The sequence below is a fragment of the Ambystoma mexicanum genome, chromosome 1q (genome assembly GCF_040938575.1).
Source record: "Ambystoma mexicanum isolate Mex_15411 chromosome 1q, UKY_AmexF1_1, whole genome shotgun sequence".
NCBI lineage: Eukaryota > Metazoa > Chordata > Amphibia > Caudata > Ambystomatidae > Ambystoma > Ambystoma mexicanum.
In genome coordinates this window covers 212,015,148-212,033,585 of record NC_090922.1, presented here as the reverse complement: position 1 = coordinate 212,033,585, position 18,438 = coordinate 212,015,148, and the positions used below count along the sequence as shown (strand labels likewise).

The 18,438-nt window shown below is 43.6% G+C and overlaps 1 protein-coding gene across 1 annotated transcript in view; it reads right to left on the bottom strand.

Moving 5' to 3' along the window:
* Window positions 1-1,472: 1,472 nt before the first annotated feature.
* The window catches only part of CACNG8 (calcium voltage-gated channel auxiliary subunit gamma 8), a 407,801-nt gene continuing 390,835 nt past the window's right edge, over window positions 1,473-18,438 (bottom strand). The window contains exon 6 of the mRNA XM_069637385.1: window positions 1,473-5,242. The gene's annotated coding sequence lies outside the window, so the exon portion shown is untranslated. The remainder of the gene's footprint in view (window positions 5,243-18,438) is intronic.

The following is an 18,438-nucleotide window of genomic DNA, read 5'->3' as shown; positions in this document are numbered from 1 at the left end:
CATCCCAGGGGCCCCATCAGCTCTTTGTATGGGGTAGGACACAGGCACTATTTAGAGGAAAACATGCAACCCCTGCCTGGTTTCCACACATAACTATGGAAGTGGCAGGTCCTGCAGAACCCTAGGGACCCGACTACCATTGCCAGATGGCAGAAACCTTAGAGCTCCTCGAGGTATTAGCATAATTGACCTAAAAACATTTGATCACACTTTTTGTGACCTTTTTTTTCTGGCAAATTTTATTAAATATATAGATGGTGTGGATAAGGGTACAGATTAGGTTGAGGGGAAGTGTGGAGGGTTGCGCAGGGTCTCCCCCGGATTTTAGACCAACAAAAAGGTCCAATAAATTCAATCAAACGTGATTAAGTCAAATGTTTTAGGTCAAATAGACCCAAAACCTCCTCGAGGATAGGGGATATGGAGCGGGGAAAAAAACTACAGTGGTTTGCTTCTGTACCTGGTGAGACATATATGTCACCATTAGAGTCAGATTTGACAACAGTTGCCTTGTCAATCACCCTTCACACTGCTAATCAATCATCCGCTAGATATTTAGTGGAGCTGAAAATAATCTGGCAGGCCGCAGTCTGCATGCTGCCATCTGCCAGGCAATGGCATACACGGCCACAGCCCACCAAGCTACAATACATGGGAATTACATTTTTACACAGTGTCTTTTTTTTTACTTTTCGAAAATGCTATTCCCCCGAGACAAAAGAGTGAGAGAAATCCTCAGACCGCCATTGAAATGCAGCTTTGCAGCGCCCTTCATTAAGATGACAGTGGCACAAAAGCCACTCAGCGCTATCAGAAAACAGAGCCATGCCCCCTGGCATTTCGGATTCACAGTCTTCATTCACCCAAGTAAATAAACCCGTTTTGAATGGGATCCGATTTTGACTGCAGTCAGGTTTTAACGAACAAGATATGCATCGTAGGACGTTTCAAAATATTTTCGTCACAATGCAGATACCTAAAGAATCAGGAGGTACTTCCTTTAAAAAAAATAAAAAAAAATAAACACAATATAAACATAGATACTGATGCACATCGTTTCAGGGAATTGATGAATAAATATAGTAAATACTTTATTTCTTGTTAATAGCAACCAGAGACCCGAGTTTTTTTTCTGCCTAAAAAACAGAAATGGCGGAACATAGTGTAGGTAGCATTTCAAGAAATTCGGTTAATAACATCAGTTTTCTCCCAGTGAATTCCCTCTTAAAAGTGCAAACGCCCCATCAAAATAAACTCGAAAACAGCTGAAAATGTGGTTGAAGTGTCAGAGAAAAAAACACGTTTTCTCTTCCATCCAAATTTTCACCAAAAAAGGTTACTGTTCCGTTTTCAAGAACATTTTTTTTTGTACAAAAAGTTTAATGTTCGGATTTTCAGGAGTGTTTTGAGGAAAATAAATTGTTCGTCTACATCTCGGGTAAAGTGACAGAACAAAGTAAAAAAATAAGCACAAAGTAAAGTTCAATTTCTTTTAATAGCACTTTATTTAAAGAAGGACTCCAGTAAAAATTCATGCATTGTCATTCTTGAGTTTTTTTTTGTTTTTTTGTTTCTGTTTGTCGGTTTATTATTTGTCAACTATTCAACAGCAGTACAACAGGTGTACATAGGAACGCAGCTCGTTAGAGAACATGGAAGGGGTTGATATTGAGTGTTTGCCCCTGTTCTCGAAAATAAAGCAGGAGGAAAATAAATAAGAAAGCAAAAGCCAACTCATTTCAAACATATTGATGAGGACCAGAGTGGCAGAGAGCAAGAGAAAAGAAGAGAGGGAGAGAGAGAATGAGCCTGTTTGAAACGCATGAGTGAGCAGCGGGAGGCCTCTTCGGAAAAGAACACATCGAGGAAGAGAGGGGGCTAAAAGTGGTTGTGCTCAGGTATAAAAATACATTCATACATTAATAATTTCACACACACACACACACACTGTTCATCTTTAATCACATTAGTCATTTTTTTTGTAAACTTTCTCGAATTGATCCACCCCATATTCTCCTCAACGTTTGCCAGAGTGTCTACAAAGATGGCCGACACCGAAAGCTGACATTGATGTTGGGGATGTTTGTGCAGCTCTTAATGGTGGCACTTCCATAGTGATGTGTGATGGTCGTCAATGAGAGGAATGGAGGCACAAGGCATCAGAGAACATAGTGCCAGCAGGTGGCCTGTACCCAACTGCTTCCAATGTTTTTCAGATGAAGGTCCTAAGGCACAAGGAGAGCATGTGATCTACCCAGAATTAGACAATGCAACCAGCTGGAAAGGCCATGATTAAATCCCGCATCTCCTAGATCTGCTACCTGTCATTTCACCATTGGGCTGTATCTTTCCCTGGTCATGAGTCTGTCTCTGAAATTGACACTTTGGACCTTTGACATCCGACTACCTCCATCAGATGCTAAAGCTTGCCACCACATCATCTAGCACACGGCATCCATATGCTTTTGCAATCCTCTAAATTACTAGACCTGCTGGCTCTATCACTCATGGCATCACAGATGAACTCTTAATGTCCCCAGGCCATTTGTGGGTGGAAGGTTCTCTTGAGATGCCCTACTTAATTAGCACATTAGAGGCATACTGGGATGAGTAAGGCCTATGGGTACTCGGGTGATCTGATACTGGACACGGCCCTTGTAAAGTTGGATATATTTTTTGACCCCAGATATGACAATTATTCTTTAGTCATATTTCAGGAACAATCAATTCAGAGATGGGAAATCCCAAATTAGCAATGCCCCGAGTTTGATGCTGAGTCCCGAGATTTGTTGTCTGCTTTGTTGACCCTTGATAGGACGATGCGGCACAGATGACAAGGGTGCAGAGCCAATACGAAAACAATAAACAAATGTAGCATGTAGGAGCAGGCGGGCTAGAAGATCGGGAAACGCTATAAGATATCCAATCTCAGTTTGTTATTGAAGGCTAGCTGTTTTGCCCAGTAGTCCCTTGGGTAAGAAGTGCCTAGAGTACTCTCGGCACTTGGGCAGCAAAGCAGTGCCCACCTTTTGAGCTCCAATGTGCATTATGGACATAGACAAGCCTTTAGTTGGAAGAGCAGAAGTAGGTCCAGGAGCCCAGCACGAGTGTGGCATTTGCATTCCTCTTTGGGGATACCTGCTGGATGAGGACGAGAGTCTCCATGTGCACTAAGGCATGAATGGGGGACAGCTGGAGTGGTCTCAGCGTGAAGGTAATGGGAGCTCAGGTCTTCATCACAGACAGCAACCTTGCAGCTGTTTCTCAGAATGGCTGTGAGATGGACCATTGGCTTTTTGTCAGAATGTGGTACAGGGAGTTATTATTCTCGTTAAGATCGATTCTGGGGTAATCTAATATATGACCTAACTTTTCCTGTCCTGGACTATAATGCTCAGCATAGGTCCAAAATATCTTTTCTCCCTAGTTCCATGAGATAAGACACTAGCTTTTCCTTTCTAGAGTTCATCCGTTCAACCCGCAAACCTTCCCTATGGCTCACATAGCTTTGCTTCATCACCCAGAATCAATGTTTGCCGACTGACCAGCTGGCCCAAGGGTCTCCAAGGCTGGTCTTTACTCAGAACCAAACCCACTCCATATTTTCAATATATCCACATAAAATATCCTAGAGTACAGTGAATCTAAATGGGTGTTATTTACATAGTTAGTGGTTATCCTGAAAACCTGATGTGGTTGCTAGTGTCTAGGACCGAACATGGAGATCCCTGCTTACCAGCACCCCAACACTGGTCATTGGACTAGCATTGTCAGCAGAATTTCAAGATGCTTTTATTTTCTGACATCTGTGTTCCTGTACACAAATCTGATTTACCCAGCAGTCCGCGTTCACCCCAAAAGTGCTGGACAATGCCAAGCAAACACTTAACACCACCTTTCAGTGTTGATTGGCCACGTGAGAAAAGTGGGGCATATGCCTTGGCATAGATGAGAAGGCTTATCTGTTTCCAAATACAACCGGTCATGTTGTCCAGCAGCGATTGGTTGCCAAGCCCCTTACCATGGCACAGTTGGGTGGAAAAGGCTCACATGGTCCAGATAGCTGGCCACCAGATACTTAACAAGAATCATGAACATCAAGAAATTCTAGAGGTCAGGTGCGTGGATTTGATTCTTCTGAGTTTGGAGATGTGGTCTGGTGGCTAATTGTTGACTGGAACTGGGGAGTGGAAGTCTAATCTTGACATCCCCACTTGACCAATATTGCATGATGCTGATTCAAACACAATTAAGAGTGATTACAAACACCCTGAACACAAGCAATCTCTACATTGAAACTAGTCTTTTCAGCTATTGGTTTAGCCACCTTCCTTTGCAGGTTGGTCCTACCAGCTTCCTCCAATGGCTTTACCACAGGATTAGTGGACAGGATTTTGTGTGATGTCACATTAATCGATGCACAGCAGGGATCAGAGATGGAAAAGCAGTGACATATTATGGAGCTATAAATCAAACTTTGAAACTGAAGGAAAGCAATGTATAGAAAAAGCAAAGGCACCCACACCACATATATAAGCAATAAACCTTGGCAGGAAACGGTCATGAAAAAAAGAAGCCCTCGGGGATTCTGGAATGAGAAAAAACACTAGTCAGGAAAACGTGCTTAGGAGCTGTCTTCACAGTGTTTGGGTACCCAGAAATATAGAATATCCCAGACTTAATCAATGCTCCTTACACAGGTAAGATGCCACTTGGTCCATTTCAGCTTGCATCAGCATACACGTACACACACACGTATGCACACAAACACACAGTCACACACCCTTGTGCTGCTACAGATGGAGGTTTTGATTTCCGGGTCAGGTATTCACCCTGAAGGGCCCTGGGAGCCATATCTGGTCCTCCGTCGTTTCTCTCTCTCTCTCTTTCCTCCTTACCTGTATCGGACCAAAGGCAATATTCAGCACTTAGTAAAGAAAACAACAGAAAGGTGGCTTCTATCCCTAACCCTCCCGCTTCCTCAGAAGAAGGATCAATGTAGCATGCGGACAAACAAATAAAATACAGATCCGATGACCAAACGTGACTGGAGATTGTTTCGAACCTTCTTCGTGTGTTCCGATGACCTCACAATGGGAAAGGTTTTGAATATCAATGCAGATGAGGTCCAGGAGGCGGTCCAATTTCAAGTTGCTGCCGAAAGAACTTTTGTCCGCAAAGTAACACGGTCCCCAGCTGGAAGAAGGTGGATGGAAGAAAAGTCTGTGGGGTGAAGGAACATCTTCCGTGGCCAACGGGGGGGGGGGGCAATGGCAATAAGAAACATGGGAGCAAAAAGAAAGGATAAACGGTGAATCTCCTGTACAGCTGCGGTTTTATAGTAAGCCCCTGTGGGATACACCCCTCCCCAAGCGTTGGCACACTCTCACCCACTCACACCACTCAGTAAGAGGAGAAGCTGCCCCAGAAGTACACTGATGAGCCCAGACAACGCAGCTCTCCTGAAAGAACTAGTTCTTGAGCGCCCACACTTGCCACGCCCTGATGTACCATACTCTTCACGGCTGTCCAGGTGACGTACCACCGGCCAAATATACCCTATCCTGGACCTATCCTCCCACACTCACTGTCTCCCACTTTTTAAAGTTTACCCTACTCTCATTTGGAACATGAACAATGATTGCACTACAGACTAATCCAGACTGCTTGCTGGGGAGCCTGTAACTGTGGAAGGGTTGGCAGTAGAAAGGGGACAAAGAAGAGTCACTGCTCAGAGGAATCTTTTTTTACACTTGGTATGCTCTATAATGACACCCTGTATAAGAATGATTTAATGAAGAAGGGACGAGAGCGCTCTTTGAATACACTTGGATGGATTAGACTGAGCTTGCAGCCCATCAGGAGTCTTTCTCAATGGAGTGAAGGAAGCACGCTACAAACACAAACTTAATGTAAGGCAAGCTCGCCCAGCCTCCTACTAATCTTAGGCCACTGGCTTCTTTCAAGTTGCTAATAAACAATTGTATGTTCTTTCTAATCTCCTTTGTGTTACCTCAGCCAACATGGCCGCCTCCTGCTGACGTTTCAGAACAAGGAATGAATGCATATCTGAGAGCTAGCTCTGTTTTATTTTTAAATTGTGCTGCTTCATTAAAACTGACCAGTCACCTATTTGATTCGGTATAATCTTGTCCCTCTTTGTAAAAATGGGGTTCACTTGATAGGAACGCTGCCAGTACAACTCTTGGACGGCTACCATCTATAATGCAGGATGGGCCTTCACTGCAGAGTTCCCCCCGCAACCCCTATACCCCTCAGAAAGGAATTGTACAAGATGGCTACTGTGGAAAGCCCGCAAGAGGGGACAATAGCAGGGCCATGCCATTGCAGCCTATAGATTTGGTTTAATGATTAACGAAATAAGTCATGACAAAAAAATGAACGCCATCCGGGCAGTTAATATTGCACGATATGTTAAAACAAAGCCCTTTGAAAACCACAAGGCTCTTTATCTGTCTATCCATAGACAGATAGATAGATAGATGCATAACATGTCCAGTAAAAAAGTATATTTGTAGGAAGATAGAAGGATAGAGCTAGCCAGAAAGTGAAAGCAGAGCAGCATTTTACAGTCACAAGGACCTAAACTATCAAAAGACATATTAATTATTTCATTATTTAATTACCCAAGCCTAAACACATAGGAAATATGTTCTTAAAAAATATAGTTTTCCTTCGGAGATATAGTTATATTATATATTCTAATATGTACATATTCATGGAGACAAATTCAAACGTAGTCTCTCTTGGTGAAAGAAAAATAGTTGTGTTGATTCCTATATCACCAGAACGACCAAAGTGCATTGAAAGGGTCGGGCTCCAGTGGCGACAATGGACAATGTTGTGAACTCAAAGTGAAGGGCCCCCTAAGTGATGCAGAACCAAGGGCCACATTACGTCATGTTTAACCTCCGCCGAGCCTTTCAATAAGCGCATCATCACTGGGGGCAAAGCTTGATCAGTGTGTGATAATGAGCAATATCAATTTGCCAAGTTGGGCAGGAAAAAGGGCAGAGTGGGCATAAACATCTCAGCTTGGTCTTGTGGTTCCCCCCACGCCCTCTTCTTCAGTCAGGGCAGGCTGCTGTAAGTACATTCCGCGGGCGTGGTAGAGGTTTCATCAGTCCTACGACACACTGTTGAGATCAGCAACAACGAGGTGTTCCCTCCAGGAAAAGCACCCACTTTTGGACCAGCCTACAGCTGCACTGAAACTGGGTGTGTTGTCCATGGAGTCCTTGGCACGGGGAGGCAGTACTGAGGGACGCCAGCCATGCTAACGCAGCCCAGCCCACAGTCGGTGCTGGTGGAGGCTCCTGCATGAAGAACATATCCTAATGTCAAGAGCATCTGCTCAAAACAGCTGACCTTTCGGAATAAGTAGTACAGACCTTCTACTCATAGCCCAGTATACCACCGGAAGTACATGCCTGACTCCCACTTTAGGGGAAATTACCCAGGAGGTCCTCATATTGCTAATAGAAAAGAAGCATTCATATAGGAGGTGTCCAAGAAATGCTCTCTTCTATGCACAAGATCTTCTAAGCCTCGAAGGTTCTCTGAATGCACCAGGCATGCCATGCACATGGATAATTAACATGCATTAAACATTGGCCATTCCATTTGGGCATCAGCCAATTTGTGAAAAAGGTCACACCCTCAAAGAAGGATGTTCTGAGGGCAGTCTGTTCAGATAAATTGTACTGGCATCTTGTATTGGGCGCGTTGCTGAAGAGCAGAAATAGCCCACTGAGGGCCACACCGGGCTGAGGAAGGGATGCCGTCTGGGGCACTGAGGTCCCATAGCCCCTTAATCCTCCATATGCACTAAGCAGCTTTAGCAGTGTTTATTACAGAGCAGGGCTAAGAGAATTACATTCAGGTGAAAACACCAAGAATAAATTGGGAACTAAATCTTGGGAGGAAAGCTCAGGCGCGATGCGCGGAGCAACACAGGTTCTATCCCCGGATCCACGCTTAGAAACCTCTGGGTATTAAACATGCTATAAGCAATTACAATTACAACAATCTGCTTCCTGAAAATCTGTGCCTTTGTATCTTATTTTCAATGTATTGATTTCGAAGGTTCGATATTGACCTCTGCACGCTCTCGATGCAGACTAGACTAGAGTCTTACAATAACTGATCTTTTAACATCTGCCTTCCACAACACATTGAAACATCTGCTCTGCAGTATGGAACGTTGTGTGAATGTTCCTAACACTCAACAGGACATATACAAAGCATACATTTTAAATTTGACCCGACCCTGAAGGTCACAAGTCTAGGAATGACGCTGTTATGTCATCACTGTTCTAAAAATGACTATGCCTGGGTTCAATTCAGTGTCTACGATTTAGTCCTTGCCTCTGTTCTTTAGTGCAATGCCAAATGATTGCCTTTCGGCTAGAATGTACACATTTGTATCATTCTCTTTCTATCTCAATATCCACACCTATCTTTTCTTCACTATCTCCTTGCTCCTTTCTCAGTCCCTCTCCTTCTCTACTTGCCTCGCATATTGCAAAGAACAATACCGTGTACACGCTGTTCAACAGAGATGCCTTTCAGCAGACTCAAAAGTTCAATTATGTGGTATGCAGTGATAAAATCACGGCAAAAATGTCACCATACAAAAAATAACAGCAACAATGACGTAGTTTGACCCGCTAAAGGTGTATTCCATTACAACATTTAAGGGGAGAGGGGGTTGCAGGGGTGTCCTCTGCTCCCCTTAAATGGCATAATGGGTCCAGGCGTTGTGGGGGTGTCACCCGTATCCTTTACGTGGATTGCGGCGGCAAAACCTCTGCCTTTTTGCCGTGATATTTTGTGTCCACAGCCATTTTGCTGCGATTTTAACACATGGAACAAATTATGTATGCCAAGTAAGACCCTTTCTATTTCTACTACTTGAAATCTTCCACCTCAGCTAGTCCACTGTGTGACGAAGAGCGGGGAACACTGAAAGGATCGCTCACGCTTCACTGTGTGAACATTGACCTAAGATGAAGGGACTGCACGCCCGCAATCAATACATACATGTGTGAAGAAGGCATTAGATGTTAGCTCAGTATTGAACCCTCGGGCCTGAACCTTTTCGTCCATTGTCTTGCTACGCATCTCACTTCCAACATTTGGGAATAAGGTCCAACGGTGAGTCAGTGTTGACACTTTAGGTAAGTGAAGAGGTATGCGTGTATGTCTTCCATCTAAGAAAACTATCATGCTACCCATTCCTACAATTCACCCATAAGTTCCTTCCCTGGAACACCTTTGCTTCCACTAGATTGGAACTCAGAAACAGCATTTATCCGGGCCTATCAGCAGAAATAATGGCCTGTCTCCAACCTTATTGAGTGATGAGGTTGGAGCTTATTGGAACTGTGAATCTCTGTGCTAGGTTGTGAGTATTTGTTGTTTCTAGTTTGTTGTGGTGGATAGGTTTGTCTTTCTAGAATATGGCAGCTTGGATGCCCTCATGACCCAGGCACTGGTCATGCTGCTTTGGTGTCCTGTACCAAAGCACATTGAGTTCACAACAATGAGGTTGGTACATAAAGCCCTTTTCACTGTTAACCCTGCAGTACAGTGATCCAACGGGTACAAAAAGAAGTAGTGGAACTATGTTTCCTGCTGGCCTGCCCGCGCTACCCACAAACCCCATTGCCACTCCTTCTCCCACGTGCAATCCAGACCCTCAAACAAACACACCTGCTGTTTAAGGGAGTGTTCTGTGCTAGCACTGAAATGCAGGTTTCAACTTCTTCCCACACTTTTATTTTAAAACTGACGGTTAATTTCTAAAATAAAAGTGTGGTAACAGTAACACCTTTATAAAAAAAAAAATAGAGGAGCACCACTCCCACCAAATGTGACTACTGCAGCAATACTATCCAATACATTGTCAGCCGGACCACTGTGCTCGCTGGGGGAGGCTATGCTGGTAATCCCCCTCAGTAAAAAGAGAGAGGTGGCATACACGATTTAAATTTGTAGCAAAACAATTGACTGTCCTATGATTCCCTATAAACACATTATCGCAACCACATTTTTCTCAGAAAAGAAATCGAAAACGTAGATACCTCAAATTGAAATATAAATCAGTAAGCAGGTTATTAAACTGCGCTCCTTCGCCAGGGGTGCACTGGGGACCACAAGAGACCCTAGAAACAATGTTCAAAGTGGCCCCATATTACACATGTTCAGCAAGCCCAACCCTTTTCCTATCAGAAAATGTGGGAATAAAAAAGGTTTACCAAACAAAAAAAGTCCCAGGGCGCATAGGCCCACCGGGAAATCTCCAGAGTTCCCTATAGGTCAGTCCACCCCTGCCTCTCGCTACCTGTGGTGAACAAATACGTGTTCTAAAAATACGCGTACAGTGAATTGCTAATGGCAAAGACTGGTTCATTCTCTAAGTGTAGGTTTGATTGCAAGCCAATTCTCTTAGCAAGCGCCTGCATTTGAAATGACGTCATTGACTTTTGTATCCGACCACTCCCCTCTTGCCTGCTGCACTCTTGTTATAGGCATTGCTGACACTGTCCCAACTCCCTGTTTCTCCTGGAATGTTCTTGCGTCAGGCCTTCACCCATCCAGTAAGATCATCCTGAGTGTGCCACAAGAATAATATCAGTGAAGTTTGGAGCAGCCCATGAATGTCCGGGGGGGGGGAGGGAGTTGGGGCTCCTGAACCCCAGAAGGAACGCGCTCTTGAATTCCGGAGTCAACTCTTCTGTGGCCCCAGCAGAATTACAAATAGAAAAAGTAAAATTCTTAGCATGGGGGAGGGGCTTCGAAAGTGCACCTAGGATTCTTTTTATTTTCTACACTGGGACCACACGCAGGGCAATTTGTCCTTATTTTCCTCTATTTTGTGTGAGCATACAGGCACTAGAAACACAGATTCATGGGATATTTGCCCAGCTCAAAGTGAATTTGCACTACTGAAAAGTGACTGTGCACTGCCGACACAACCCCTGATTCATGGAACTGTGCAAAGGGTATTTTTGCCGTGCAAAGCCAGGGCAAGCAAGGTCAGTGCATAGGCATTTTTACTGTAGAAAAGGACTTTGCCTGGACTTTGCACAGCAAAAGTACACTTTGCACGGTTCCATGAATCAAGGGTTGTGTCGGCAGTGCAAAGTCACTTTTCAGCAGTGCAAATTCACATTGAACCGGGCAACTATTCCATGAATCGGGCCCTGTTTACTCTCTATCTAGCACTGACCGCCACACTCCAAACATGCATGCACACCCCCTGATTGACATAGGATTTCCTCCTCGTCCCATGACAGAGTGAGGAAGGTTTGCTGAACTGGGCATATCACAGAAACACGAGTTCTAGTCTTCCACCCTTTACTGTTCTTTCTAGTTCTTTAATGAGCTGGGTAGAGTGTCTTGACCTATGCTGGAAATAGAAAAAAATAATATTTTTGGAGAAAGCCTTATTTTTTAATAATGCATCAATTTGCAGCTGTGGGTCTTTGAGTTTAGGGTCCTGGAAAGGATGCCAGCCTGCCAACCCAAACATGACTATGATGCTGTCCGATGTGTTTTACAGCAATAGACGAGGGTATCACGTGTAAAAGGTGAACAATCGTGGAAGCTACCCGTTTTGAAATCACTTGCCACAACATACGTGAGGTAAGCACAGGCAAAGTCAGGGAGTTGCATGTTTTGAGGGGAAAAGAAGACAGGCACTTGTTCAAGGGTCACAGGTATTCAAATAGCTGGTCAACGGCTTCGAACCGCATGCTCTCAACAAGCATGCTGACGTAGATATGCTGTGACGGCTCTGATTGGACACTGCTGCTGGGAGAGTTGTGCAATCTGATTGCTTGATCCTGCTGTGCTTCAGATCTCCTATATGCAAAAATGAGGAGCTCTTACTAAAGTCTAACCCTGTATTCATGGTACCAGCCCAACTCCCTGCGGCGGCTTACCCGCATTGTTTTCACAGCAGTGTTGCCAGATTCTTTTCACAGCCTTTTTATGGGGATTGCAGGGCTAGGGAATATATTGTATCATGTTTAAGGGTAGGGGAATACGCGGGGGCGCTACAAGGGGGGGGGTACTGGCGTGCCGGGGGGCTTGCCCATTGTAAAAATGCAGTCCAACATGCAGGGAAAGGGCAGCGGTGCAGTGGCCCCACTATGCGCTGCACCAGATCTGTGTTAGATCGCACTAGAAGAGGATATTTACGTCTATCTGATGCACACGTAAATGTCTATTCCACCAAAAGTGCATGAGCAAAATGTAGACTTTCAAATGAAAGTTTTTTAAAACACGTATTACGAAGACAAACAACTTTGAACAATGTTTTGGGGCTTTTGAGAAGAGAAAGAAAGATCTTGAAAAACATTTAGAGTAACCTCTACGTCAATTTTGCAAAAAGGTTGGAAAATATAAAAATACACAACTTTAATATAGAGATGGGAGCAGGGCTAATTTAATACGAACACTTTGTTTTAGGTTTTTGGAAGAAGTGGGTAAAACATTTAAATGAAATGCCCATGCATGCAGAGACACATACACCAGCGAACTAAAACTGCTGAGGACTTTTAAAAGCAACTTGACAAACTTTGTAATGCATTATTCCCCCATTGTAAGGAGAGAAATGGCTGTGCCTAGTCCCGGGGCATCACGCCTTTGGAGCTGGTCAATAAGGTGTTCACCTGGGAATAAAAAGCCTAGAGCAACGTGGAAATGACACCAGCTGCAATATGCATGGTAAATGGCAGTGCTGTAAAAGATCAACATAGAAAACGAGCGATTCATGTATGAATTATGGAGCACGGCTGCAAGGTGAGCACAGAGGCCAAGAAGCAAAAGCCATAGCTCAAATAAACAGTCACAGCCCATTTGGTTTCTAGCCCTTTTCGGCACCACGTGGAGACTTTTTCCAAATGTTCTTAGATTTTCTAGGCAAAGTCATCCAAGCACGAGAGCCAACTTTGTGCTCCAGGCCTCTGCGCACCCGCCTGAGAACTTGCTGATTATGCGCAACCATCCAAGCGATAGTCTTTAATATTCCACTTACGGTGACAATTGATGCCTAATGCTCCAGGGTTACCACCTGGTTTCTTCTGTATTAAATGTACTTTCTTCAGCCCTCCTCTGTCCTTATCTTTGGTCAATCTTCAATTTTGATTTGCAGAACTACTTTTCACTTACACAATAGCTTTTTCCTGCCTGTAGGTATGCAGAATACCTGGGGGATTACAGGATGTAAAGCTAACACCAAGGGGTATATAATGTCATTAAAACAATAGGGTGTTATTGAATATGATGTTTAAGATGATATGATCTAAGGCTCTGAGGGAATCACTTGATGTGCTGTACAATTGAGTTTATTTAATTCTAGATTATAATGTCATCACGAGACAAAGGTTGTAAATCATAGCTTGGACACATTAAAGTATGCAAAACTGGATCAGCATCCATTCCAAGTTTTATATTGGTCTGTGTTTCAATTCCTACACCCTCTCTGTGCCCAACCGCTACTTACGGAACTCTGAGTGTGGTCCACACTTTCTAAAATGTCCAACAACCACTTGCTTCTCCGCAACTCCTGTCCTCAAGGGCTGAAGTCATGTCAGGGTTTCAATGGAACCAGTGACTATGTAGAGACGTCTGGCTTAGATTCATTAGGCCTGAATTAGAAATATGTTGTTCAATGTGGTTTTGCGGTTGAAAAATACTTTTGGAAATCAGTCTCATTCTATGCTAATCTTTCTCATATTAATTTCCGGAACCTGCAAGTGCATTTAGCCCTCAAGAATTGGAGTGGGGGGCCCTGTAGATATGCCATATATCAAGTTACAATTTGTCAGAAAATCAATTTCTACAAGATAGTGGGCAGATAGAACAGTGAGCTAAGCGCTCTCCCTGTGATATCTGTGTGCAGCCTGCAGTGCAGGTTTGAATCCCGGCATGGTCAAATTAGCCTTTCGTTCCTCCGAGGTTGATAAATTGAGTACCACCAGGTGTGATAATGATGTCTTCTATTATTTTCAGCACTCTAAGACCTATGGGTGTGTAGCGCTATATAAGAAATACATTTTTATTATTATATGATTATGACAATTGCATTGTTTAAGTGTTTGTGACATAAACATACCTGTGAGTGTTTCAAAACACATTTTCTTCAAAGAATTGGCCTGGCAATGCATTCAATACACTGAATGGATATGTAGTGATGAGGTTTGCTACATTGTGAGATGTCAAATATGTATCCTTCCATCGAAATGCACTAACCATTCTGCCAATGTATTGGAAGATCAATTATTTGTGTTAAGTGCAGGGTGAGAGACGATGATCACACACTAACTCTGAGCCCACGGCTGACAGGATAGCATGAGGAGGTCTTGATTGATGAGGTCGTACTGTCTTTTCCTAAGAAAATGCTGCTGCTCACCCAACAAAATGGGCCTCATTATAAGGTTGCCGGTCCGGGAACTACGGTACCGGTAAGCACCAGTACCGGCACCCACGAGCAGAGCATGTCGGATGCACCGGCACCGTTTATAAAGGTGCCGGTGCATCCTGCTTCCCCATTCACATTGAGCCATGGGAAATGGGCAATTACCGGGTCTGGCAAGGGCGTAATGACCCTGCAATTGGTCATTCCTTGCCGCCCAAAAAAAATAAAATAACGGTGGCAGCCTCGCAATGAGGTCCAATGACCTCTTATTTCTTTAATGGGCATTCATAAAACCTTTCAGTTTGAATCTGAAAGATGATTTCTTGGACTACAGATCTAGACAAAACTCTGCAGGTTATATCTGCTTCTTCTTTACCCACATGCATGCTAAGGAGGTGGATGTCTTTGTCTTAGCACTGCCCAGTAATTAAGTGGCTCAGCAATAGGGCGGGGATTCCTGAACTTGCCATGTGGTTAATGTAGGTTTGTTGCCAGCTGATGGTGGGAAATCCCAAACTAAATCTTGATATCCATGAGCATCGACTTTCTGGATTTCATGTTGCCTTCTTGCTATATTCTAATCATCTGCTTATATATTTAATTTCTTTAATTTGTATTTCCTTTTCTCCATTCTGCTATTTTCTGACTCCCATCTCGTGTATGTCCTTTTTTGGGATTGTTGAGAGGTAGATGAATACATCATCCATAGCGTCTGCCCCTCGCCCAGCTCAATACTGCAGAGGTGAGAAACGTTGCTCACTATGACAACCATACTGCTCTTATCCTGGCCAGGTACAGCAGGAGATAGGCAATCTAAGCTGAAGATGGCATAAGCAACCAAATTAGCATTGTGGCAGTACATGAGCAAACATTAGACACAAAGCAAATGTGCACTCAACGTGAAGAACGCAGACACTAGGTAACACATGTACGTATGCATGAAGAATATAAACATACGCAATGTGTACGCTGAATACAACATGAACAAAATGCAAATATAGCTCACTAACAAAGAAACATAACAGTAATGGGCAGCCATCTTTTCCAAAATGGATGCCACATCCTGCTCCTAAGTAAATGAAAGGCCTCAAGGCATCACAAGACCTCAACATTCTGGAACCATAAAAATACAGATCTGTGCACAGCTCAGGCAGCAGCTGGCAACCACAGCCAAGGTTACTGCAAATGAAGGGAGGGTCATAACATTGCAGTGAAAACATGAGATAGCAATTCCCAGGTCTCAAGAAAGACGCTGCCAGATTAGTTAAGGTTTTATAAGACAGCAATCAGTCTTTGTAAACTAGGTGCCAGACAACTATAAGCCACAAGACCCCATGATGAATAAATCAAGAATGTCCCCAGTGGCAAGGAAAAATATAACACTTGCATCAATTTTCCCAATAAATGAAGGGTGAAATAATTCCAAACACAATTCCATCACACATGACCCATATTTGAAGAACACTTTCTATTAATTAGCACAAACACAGATAGGACACCTGCCTTACTCCTTACAAGTATCTCCAAACGTAAGATGCCATACAAAGCCAAAAACAAAGAGATGCTCAATCATGGCCTAGAAATGAGGGATGGTATCTTATTTAATTGAAAGGAAAGTAATCCATGAACCTCTCTCCGCTACTCCTGTCTGGCTCATGTCTTGACAACCTGTCAATTGTCCAAGGTTGGTTAGTAAGAAGCCAACCAATGAAAACTCTACTTATATGCCACCCATGAAGCAAGGTGCCAGCCAATTACATATTCCAATACACACTTCAATTTCCATCTTTTAGCATCACTGTCTCCTTACATCATGCCTGGGAATACATCAATTCCAGCATCACATTCTGATATCTCTTAATTCTGCATTCACATCATTTAACATTTTTGCTCACACACCATAGTCTGTAACACTGTGCTTTCCACGTCACCACTAGATATATCTCTGCCCGTACAAGGAATCCAGTAATCCCTCAATCCTTAACACACCTTTTGTAATCCTTCAGATCTTGAATCACATCCTTCAATCTCACATTCTGTGACCACTTTGAGACCAGACCATCTAAAGCATCAGTTCTTCTCATCACATTCTGCAATAGAACCCTTTCAGTCTCATATCTCATATCTCATGCTTTAAACCCTCCATCCACCAATATTCAGTGCAATGCCTGCAGTCGGTTACCCTCCTGTTAATGCTCCCGGCTTACCTCATCTCCTGCGATCTCTGAATTCTGAATTTGCATTAGAAAATAGCTTAGGTCTTACGTAAGAACTTCTAATTTCTAAGATTGTCCATCTAGCCATTTCATACACTATCAAAACCCTTCCATCACACCTAGCAATCCTTATATTTCACCATCATATTCTCTAGTTATGTTGTTAATGTCTTAGATCCTATAATCCTTCAACTCTTACATGACTTCATATAATGGAGTAGCTCAAATCTTATAAAACATCCCGTTTTTTAATGTCTGCGCCCTTGAACCAGCTGGATCCCTACTTATGCTCCAGAATTGACATCACAAATTAACCAAAAACATGTACTACTTGAAATCGGCCGAATACTCCACTGCTGCATACATTACATAGATCATTTTTGTGTGAAGTTGAAATATTAAACGACTTTTGTGTACCTCTCGGGTTTCTTTGTTATTTCCTTTGATAAGGGTGGTGGGGACGGACTAGGTGTCCATTACATTCTATAAGGCAAAGGAATTGTGTGAGATGTAAACTGTTCACACCCACTCTGCTCGATGGGTCATAATGTAGAGTTAAGCACATGTTCCAAGGACTGGAATGGGTTTTAACGGCCTAGGACATTAACACCCATTCAAGCCATTGGAATGGGTGCTTAACGCTATTAGCACCTCCGGTTTCCAATCCTGAAAACCAAGGGTGCTAAGTACATTGTATTTTCAGTAAATGTATGGTACGCTGGACGTATCCTGGTAATTGAATGAAAATTCTGCCTCAAGATGGCCGACATGTACAGAGCACCTCTTCCATTTCCATGGTCAGAAAAGATGCAAGTGGGGTAGGGGGAACAGAAAATAAAAGATAAGGGAGGGTTGGGGGAAGATGACGGTGCGGGACGGGGAAGCAGCCTTCAGGTTCCATGGAAAATGGGATGAGATGATTAGCAGTATCAGCCTGCGATCCAAGGACCCTGATTGACTTCTCCCGCAGCCCCTGGTGCTAATTAACAATCACACTGTTCTTTAATGGAGTGTCTTATGGACATCTCTATGGGGATCTCATTGGCACTCTCAAAACAGTCAGAATGTGGTCAGCTTAGGCAGTCAACTCAGGTGGATTTAGATTATCTGCCAGTTGAGGCAGAAAAGGCATGGGAGTCCTGGCGATCCCTGGGTTCTTGTTCCTTTTTGCCATGGCAGACGGGAAATGAGCAGTGATGCTGGCTGCACATGCTAGGGACTGGCCTTGCAATGAATCTCGGTGGTTTCGGCCTGCATGTTTCACCCGTCAAAGCAGGCAGAGCGCCACAGGGATTCAATCCTCTCCACATTGGATAGTGGAGGAGATGCTCCCAGTTTCCCGGTCACAGAGCGCGGGAATCAAGGGAGCGTATTTCTCCCTGCTTGAGAGAGATCCTAACTACAATGGGACAGATGGTAAAACATATGAACAGGCGGAGAGCTTGAGCTTGTCTCCGCCTGTTTTGTTATCACCCATCTCATTTAACGCCTTAGTGAACATCAGGACGTGTATGCCTAGCTCACATTTCTACTAGTTTTGCTCTAGTGGATGAATGCATTCTTTAATTTGCTCCATAGAGACATTCCTTGTCCACTGGGACCCCTTGAACAGCCTTATCCGCATGCTCATTGGCTGCCATTAGTTTGAAAAGAACCATGCTGTCTCCACCTCTTTTCTTCCTTCCTGTGGCATAACGTGGCCACAGTTCTCATTGTGTACGGGCAATGTCATAAGGTTTGATAGAATGGTTTGTTACCACTTTGCCACAATGC